Here is a 9,263-nt window from a genome sequence, read left to right on the forward strand (position 1 = left end):
CCGCACTGGAGGACTGTTACGTGATACGACGTATTTATACGTTTGTGACTATTACAGCGCCATCTATTGTAAAGCGAAAAAAGTGGTCCAACTAAAATATTCATATTTCTTTACTTACTACACGAATATGTAATAAAAATGGGGGTTCCTATTTTAAAAAACGCAGTTGATATCTGTTTGGCCTATGGCAGCGCCATTTAGAGGGCCAACCACAGCGTCATCTGGTTTCCCCCTTCAAGTTAGACAAGTTTCGTTCTTTGTAGTTTTTTCGTTTGATACTTTTTTCGTGAGATATTTGGTCCGGTCGCTATCAGTGGACCACCCTGTATATATATAAGCCTTCAGTCACACTGTTTGTCTGTCCTCTTTTAGAATGCTGGCCTCGGTGGCCGAGCGGTTCTAGGCGCTTTAGTCCGGAACCGAGCGACTGCTACGATCGCTGGTTCGAATCCTGCCTCGGGCATGGATGTGTGCGATGTCCTTAGGTTAGTAAGTTTTAAGTAGTTCTAAGTTCCAGGGGACTGATAACCTCAAATGTTAAGTCCCATAGTGCTCATAGCCATTTGAACCATCTGAACTCTGTTTGTTTACGTGAAGCCAAAATGGTACTGAGATATTACGACACGATGGTTTCCCAGAGAGTGAGTACATTCATACGTGTTCCACATAACATTTTGTAGGTAACTTTTCTTACATCTAGTTGTCACTGACACCATTGACTAGTTAAATTCTCATTTGTGCTTATGTTATGTTTTTTACTTTTTTTGCAAGGATTGGATGAACTGTGTGAAGTGATATTCCATACTTATTATACATAAGAGAAACATTTGAAGAAATTAATCGATTGACTATCTAGCTTGTCATTGATAATTTTTTCTCTTAGCCTTTCGTGGAGTACAAAAACATCCAGCTCCTCTGTTGGAACAACATAATGCAAGTGATTATCTAAAGGTCTCCTATGTTTGTGATCAGTCTCCAAAGTGTGTAACAGTTGATGAATTCAGTTATCTAGTATGAAAGTTCCTGGCAGCCTGCTTACTAGTAGCTTGAGCAAGTCCTACGTGTGAATTTTTATATTGCTGAAACTGAGAATTTATCTTTCTTACTGCTTAAACGGGTGGACTTATTCCGGTTGCAGTATGTTGTTTGTGGAGAAAGCTACTTTTACTTTACATACATAGCTACTTTTACTTTACATACATAGGTTTGCTAGTTTTTGGGAGCAGTTTCCCACAAAAAGTTTGCTATCCACACATGTGATGGCATTATTAGTTTCGCCCATAGAGCCTCAGATTTCTTTCTTTCTTTGTGATTGTTTCCGCTTTTTATCTGTCGTGGAGTTGGGGAACCCGTCACTTAACATAATCCAACCGTTTGTCACTGTTCTCATTGCTCAAAGGAATATTTTTTCCTTTCCTTGTACCCTCATTCTGTATGCAGCCTTCTTATGCGTATTTGGGTTTGATGGCATGGGAGGGATTGCTGCTGGAAATGGCTTTTCTCCTATATATCTTATTGTGCTTGTTGTTGCGATTTTCTATGGGTAAATCAAGAAATAGAGGTGAGAAGACGCTGCGCAACACGATTAAAGGATCAGTTTTTCGGGGCACCGTAACTGTTTCGAGTTCCAAAGCATAAGTTTGAAATTTGGCTCAAAGATGTCTTCAACCTTCCACTGTTGCGGTGCAATAGCGGGACGCCCCGCTACGTCACAGTCGTACTCAGCGACACTTCGGACAGCAACGTGTCGACACATGCGAAGAAGGCTGCACCTCAGAAACTCGTGTGTAGTGTAAGGTGAGACAGTGACGTCACACTGGCACCAAATTCCCCCAAAGTTCAGCCCAACGCCACCGTGGACGGGTCACGCGATGGGAAGGTTATCACACCTCCTCTTACCCACATCTGATCGCTTGTCTTGACGCCTCTGCGATGGAGCTCAGACCCGCGACAGACTGCGGTGAAATCGCGCTGTTTTCTTGTGGCTGGCCGAGGAAAGCATTTCAGACACACCAACGCTCATAATCGACATGGATTCCAAAACATTTCGTGGTCGAAACTACAGTTCGCAGGAGGAAGTTCTTGACAATTTTCTACAGTTTTGCCATCCCCTGTGCGATTCTACCAACTCTAAGGACATCGTGGGGCTGCAACCCCACTGAACGTGGCCCGACCCCTTTGAAGTGCAACGACACCGTAATGTTTGCTTAACTATACTGCTTGGAACCACTAGGGACTCAAAACCATTTGATGAAATTCGACAGTGATCCGAAACAGCAAACTGTGTTTATACTTCTTCAGCTGTTTCGCGCCCAGGGGGAAACAGCAGTGTCGAACGTTGTCAAGAACGTCTCCCTGTCCCTCACTGAATTGCGAACTGTCGCTTCGACCGCGAAACCTGTGGGCATCAACGCCCCAAGGAAAGGGCTTGTTTCATTGACTCCCTGAAGCCTTTTCTTGTCGATTCTGAGTAGCGGTGTGTCTGAAATGTTTTCCTCGGCCACCCATAAAAAGAACGCGTAATTTTATCGCTGAGTGTCGCGTTTCTGAGCTCTACCGCAGAGATGTCCAAAGAAGGGGAGAAATGTGAGTAAGAGGAGGTCTGACGACTTTCCCATTGTGTGACACGTCGACGGTGGAGTTGGGCAGAATTGTGGTGAAATTTGGTGCCAATGTGACGTCCTTAACTCACCTTACAGCTCACATGAACTTTCGAGCTGTGGCCTTTTTTTTCGCATATGTCGAGACCTTGCTGTCTGAAGCGTTGCTGAGCCCGAGGGTGAAGTTGCAGGACGCCAGGGTCGTACATCATTACAGGGGACGGTTGTAGGCACCGTTGAGCCAAATGTCAAAATTATGCGTCACAGTGGAAGACCATTATGGGGTTTCGAAAAAGTAATCTTTTAATTTTCTTGCGCATTGTAATGTAGTTGATAAGAACGCATTGTGTTTCGCTTGAAGAAACGGAGCTGGTGTAGTGTTTTATTATTTACATCATCAATGACACAGTTGCAGGCTTTCTGATACCATACGTTGTTATGAAAATTATGGAATTATTATCTAGATTGTATGGAGAAAGCACGCTTTTACCGCCATTCGGTGCACCTGAAAATCACAGTCCAGTCAGACATTAAAATATGGAGAAGAAAATGAGATCACTAAAGCTTTTCACCACAGGAGACATTAAGCTAACATCGTATAAAAGTTCCTTCAGTCTTGCTAAATGCAGAAATTCAGCGAGGGGGAGAGACGATGAGTTTCTTCAGATGTGCCATATTTAGCAGAAGTCATTGATGTTTAAATCTCTTAGAGACATCAGTTAGCATAAATATTGACTGCTACATTTCTCTCGCTATTAAAAGTGGTTACAGAAACTTTTCATGGAATTAATATCGGGTGATTTTGGGGGCTAGTCGAGATGCGATAACCTACCTGGATGTTCATCAATCTAGGGAACGTATGCGCTTAGCTTAGCACTATGGACCCTGCTGTTGTAACCTTATAAGACAGGAGTGTCCACAGCATACGGATCACGAAGACACAAAAGGAAGAAGAATAACTGATCACCTAAAATATTGAAATAAATATTGTGAATCACGTTCTTGGCAACTTGAATGAGTCGACCAAATCCTTGTACGAAACACGCCCAAAAAACATTACAGGAGTACATTCAGCCAGACGTACATCATCTGTAGACCACAGGACTACAGGTTTAAAGTCTCATTGGACCGACGGTGCCCCAAATTCTTCACATAATTTGAAAAGAGGAACAATCGCGACTTGTATTAGCAAGTACATGCTCCTACAGGGTGTTTCAAAAATAACCGGTATATTTGAAACGGCAATAAAAACTAAACGAGCAGCGATAGAAATACACAGTTTGTTGCAATATGCTTGGGACAACAGTACATTTTCTGGCAGACAAACTTTCGAAATTACAGTAGTTACAATTTTCAACAACAGATGGCGCTGCGGTCTGGGAAACTCTATAGTACGATATTTTCCACATATCCACCACGCGTAGCAATAATATGGCATAGTCTCTGAATGAAATTACCCGAAACCTTTGACAACGTGTCTGGCGGAATGGCTTCACATGCAGATGAGATGCACTGCTTCAGCTGTTCAATTGTTTCTGGATTCTGGCGGTACACCTGGTCTTTCAAGTGTCCCCACAGAAAGAAGTCACAGGGGTTCATGTCTGGCGAATAGGGAGACCAATCCACGCCGCCTCCTGTATGTTTCGGATAGCCCAAAGCAATCACACGATCATCGAAATATTCATTCAGGAAATTAAAGACGTCGGCCGTGCGATATGGCCGGGCACCATCTTGCATAAACCACGAGGTGTTCGCAGTGTCTAGACGACAGTTTGTACCGCCACAAATTCACGAAGAATGTCCAGATAGCGTAATGCAGTAATCGTTTCGGATCTGAAAGATGGGCCAATGATTCCTTTGGAAGAAATGGCGGCCCAGACCAGTACTTTTTGAGGATGCAGGGACGATGGGACTGGAACATGGAGCTTTTCGGTTCCCCATATGCGCCAGTTCTGTTTATTGACGAAGCCGTCCAGGTAAAAATAAGCTTCGTCAGTAAACCAAATGCTACCCACATGCATATCGCCGTCATCAATCCTGTGCACTATATCGTTAGCGAATGTCTCTCGTGCAGCAATGGTAGCGGCGCTGAGGGGTTGCCGCGTTTGAATTTTGTATGGATAGAGGTGTAAACTCTGGCGCATGAGAAGATACGTGGACGTTGGCGTCATTTGGACCGCAGCTGCAACACGGCGAACGGAAACCCGAGGCCGCTGTTGGATCACCTGCTGCACTAGCTGCGCGTTGCCCTCTGTGGTTGCCGTACGCAGTCGCCCTACCTTTCCAGCACGTTCATCCGTCACGTTCCCAGTCCGTTGAAATTTTTCAAACAGATCCTTTATTGTATCGCTTTTCGGTCCTTTGGTTGCATTAAACCTCCGTTGAAAACTTCGTCTTGTTGCAACAACACTGTGTTCTAGGCGGTGGAATTCCAACACCAGAAAAATCCTCTGTTCTAGGGAATAAACCATGTTGTCTACAGCACACTTGCACGTTGTGAACAGCACACGCTTACAGCAGAAAGACGACGTACAGAATGGCGCACCCACAGACTGCGTTGTCTTCTATATCGTTCACATCACTTGCAGCGCCATCTGTTGTTGAAAATTGTAACTAGTGTAATTTCGAAAGTTTGTCCGCCTGAAAATGTACTGTTGTCCCAAGCATATTGCAACAAACGGTGTATTTCTATCGCTGCTCGTTTAGTTTTTATTGCCGTTTCAAATATACCGGTCATTTTTGAAACACCCTGCACGTCCAGTTTGTATGTTCTTTGGCCCATGCATACTTACTTTAGTGCTGGTCTGACTTCGATCTTTTGAGAGATAACCTTCTCCTAATGTTCATTACGTTTATTTGCAATGTTCACTCGTAAACTGGATGAAGATTATAAGCATTCACTGACAGTAGAAATTTCTGTTGGGTGTGATACTGACTGTTATTGAAAAGGTGGGTTACTTGTCTCCCGTCCCTGTCAGCCAGTATTGTATTACGATCACTGTTCTTATGCCACGTTGCGTGGCAGCGAATAGTATACCATTCTTTGTAGACACTGTATGGGTCAGCCACAACCAGGGTGCAAACTCCGACTGTTTCGTCAGGATGGAGGCCAAGGAACCCGCGTGGCGTCATCACTTATTCCTCAAAATAAATCTTGTAGCGTGTCTTCCGTAGCACCTGGTGGCTTCGTAAGCTGGAGTGGAATCTGCTGAAATCCGAGGCAGAGTCATGCCTACCGAAGATCACTGCACCAGTCCTAAGCACAGGCCGGTGACACGGAATGTGGTGGGTTGGCTGCCCATTGGCGCTTCCCGTCGGCTAGTCTGCTATGGACGAGGAAGTGACTACGGTGCATGCGTGTTGGCTCACACGTCGTTCTGAGAGTACTCCATCCCTCTCAGGTCACAGCCCGTGTTGTCCTATCAAATGGATTGTGAGTCGAATGCTGTGATGTCGTGTTGAACGCTGATCCTGGCCCACCATTCAGCTAATCCGTCTCACCCAAACGATGCTGGAACTGTGTTGGTAGGTTCAGGGACTACACATCAGTGGCAGCTTCAGTACTCCATGTTGTTCGTACGTAGTCAGCTGTGGCTACAGATCGGTAGTCGGCACATCAGGCAACAGGAGTATGACCAACACTGGAACAGTGAAGTCACACGCAAACCGTTACTGAGTAGTAACGAGATAATCGATCGTGAACAATATTAACGCCATCGATCCTAGAGGGATGGAGTGTTTATGGCACCTACGAGAGGTTTTGCTGTATGACGTCATTTGCAATGATCAAATAGGTTTCGTTCATTACGAGTCGTCAGCAAACAGTTTGTTGCAGTATCCTAACTGCTTCTTCAAACATCTGATGAGTGTTGTTGCGTCTTACCTAGTACTTCTTATATAATGTCATGAGAGCAATGGGGGCAGGTTGGTCTGCACTTGTCTTACACCTTCCAGCTGAGCTCACTCGCACTCACAGAAGAGTTGTCGCGCTCTTAGTGACCGACTAACCCAGTCAAATTTATATGCTTAGAGGTGGGCTCATGTTGACACTTTCATGTCCTTGAGCAATGCTGGGCTGCACTGGCTTAGAAAAATTCTCTCTCTCCTTATCTTGCTACCTTGATGTATAACCCCACAACCCGTTATACAGTTCGTGTTGAAAAGCTAGAAAAACTGGACAGCCTCATTTAAAATGACACGGTTGTTCCTTTCAGATATTCGGTTAAATCTCAAGGTCGACTTGTATTACTGTGCTCATACCAGGCAAATGACTAGCATATAACCCATCACTTCACTGTCGCGGCTTACGTCACCAGTGGGGGATCACGTGATCGCCTAGCACCATTTCTGCACCACGCTCCAAAGCTAACAATGTGCACTTTTAATGGAGCGACTAATATTTTGTCCTGTGAGCTTAAATATTCCACCTTTTAGTATATTTTAATTCAATAATTAGAAACGACAATAAAAACTGTTTTTGTTTGTCATTTAACTTTCAAGACTGGCGCCCGTCGAAACAGAAAAGAAGTGACAAAGTTTCATGGCCAGCCTTGAAAACGAAAAAAAAAAAAAACACTCTTTTGTTCCAAGTTATTGTGAACTTGTCTCTCAGACGACGCTGACTGGAGAGGACTTGTTAGTTTGCAGAGTGAACTCGCAGTTCCTCGAAGAACGTGCCGCCTCAAACCGACAGAAAGAGCGGCTGCGAAGAATCGTATTCGAGGGACAACAATACGAAGTCGCGGCCGACGACCTCGTAAAAACAAAAATTAATTTCAGCCGCTCGAGGAGAGTAGAGCTAGACAAAATACTCATTAGAATAAATTACAGCGGAGGCCGGCGGCCGGTCGCGGGAGGACGCGTGGCGCTCCACAAAGGCTGGCGGCGCGGGGTGGCACCTTTTAATTAACGTCCGTCTGGGTGTGGCAATAAAAGCCGCGCGTGCCGCGCCGCGCCGTAATTGGACGGCGGGCGTCTGCGCATGCGCGCCAGCCTCACCTGCTGCAGCGGGCTCTGTGTTTACGGCGCCCGCGCGTGCCCGCCGCCGCGCGCCGTCGCCATGGCAACCCGCCCGTGCAGCGCCGGCGCCGCCTCGCGTGGCGCACACCAGCCGTGCTGTCCGGCCGCCACGCTACTGACCCCGTTAGCCTCTTCTGCCCCACCGCAGGACTTGACTCTGCTGTGGGAAACGAAGGCTCTAAGAGCCGGGTTCCCACATCCAGGCGGGAGCGAAATTGCATGCGCCATGCAAATGATGCCACTTTTAGTCATGCCATTAAAAGTTAAAGTCTCTTTTCTTGTATGACGCCACTTTGTTTCCCCAACCACTTACTGAGCTTACCCGATTGCGACTTCCTGGCTGGCTGATTTTCGAAGCATCACCAGTGTCTTCTGGTTTTCGTGTCAGTAAAACGCCTGTCCGGCGAGACTGAGAAAGACTGCTTTTCTTCCCAGTGCTGTATTTAGACAACTAGGGCCGCCATTTCATAAATTTTGTGCGGTCCGTAGTGCTCCACTCACAAGGGGATCCCGTATACTCCTCATCACCGATTGCGTCTAGATTTATGGAATAGGCAGAGCTTGAGCAGAAACGAAAATGACAGAAATAGAAGCTCCAGATGGCCAAGCGCTTAGAAAAAAGCTACACCGGGTGTTTATAAATGTTTACCCCGATAACAAAATAATGTAACCCGTTATTCAATACAGTAAATCAAACATGGGTTATACCACATATGCCTCTACCCAATAAGTTTTTAATTCAGTCTCTTGCCACACATTCTGTAACATGTCTGGTGTGACTGTGACGCGTTGTTGTAATGTTGGAATATCACGAACTGCTGTTTTGTACACAGTCTCTTTCACATACCCCCAGAGAAAGAAATCTAGGAGGATAATGTCATATGATCACGGGGGCCATACAACTGAGCTGTCTCTACCAGTCCACCTGACGGGAAAGGTTGACTTTTAAGAGCCCACTGTGGGAGGTGGGGGGGAGGAGAGAGGGAGGGGAGGTGTGCGCCATCCTGCTGAAAGATGATGATGTATGACATGCACTGTAATACAGTATATGTAATACAGCATTATTCAATATGCGTAGGAAAACATGAAACGTCCCCTTAGAACAATTGTACATGACTGTGCTTAAACTGACACACAATATTTTTAGCGCAACGCAATCTGACTTTCAAAAATCTCTACTAAAGAATGGCCCTGACTAACATTAACCTATACCTTTCACAAATCACTTACCTCACAAAAATCTTCGTTACTCGAACTACTGCAATACAGCGAGCGCCACTACTGCCAGCTAAATAAAAGATTCAAACTACGGAAGGCAATAACTACTGATAGGCATAGTTAGCAAATGAAAGATTTTAATAGAGAACAAACAATGTATTTACCTTAATAGTGTTGAAAAATCATAATATACATAGCAGTTCATGACATCCAGTATTAGAAATTTCAAAACTCCGCCATTTCTCTCCCCACATCCACCACTGCTGGCGGCTCACCGCCAACTGCGCAACGCTACGCGCTGTTCACATCCAGCTGCCCAACACTACAATGGCAGACAACAATGCAAACTAGCCACAGACTGCACACAGCACAGCCAGTGATTTTCATACAGAGCGCCAATAAGAAAACATAAACAGCCTACTTACA

Source organism: Schistocerca cancellata, chromosome 3 (genome assembly GCF_023864275.1).
Source record: "Schistocerca cancellata isolate TAMUIC-IGC-003103 chromosome 3, iqSchCanc2.1, whole genome shotgun sequence".
Classification (NCBI taxonomy): domain Eukaryota; kingdom Metazoa; phylum Arthropoda; class Insecta; order Orthoptera; family Acrididae; genus Schistocerca; species Schistocerca cancellata.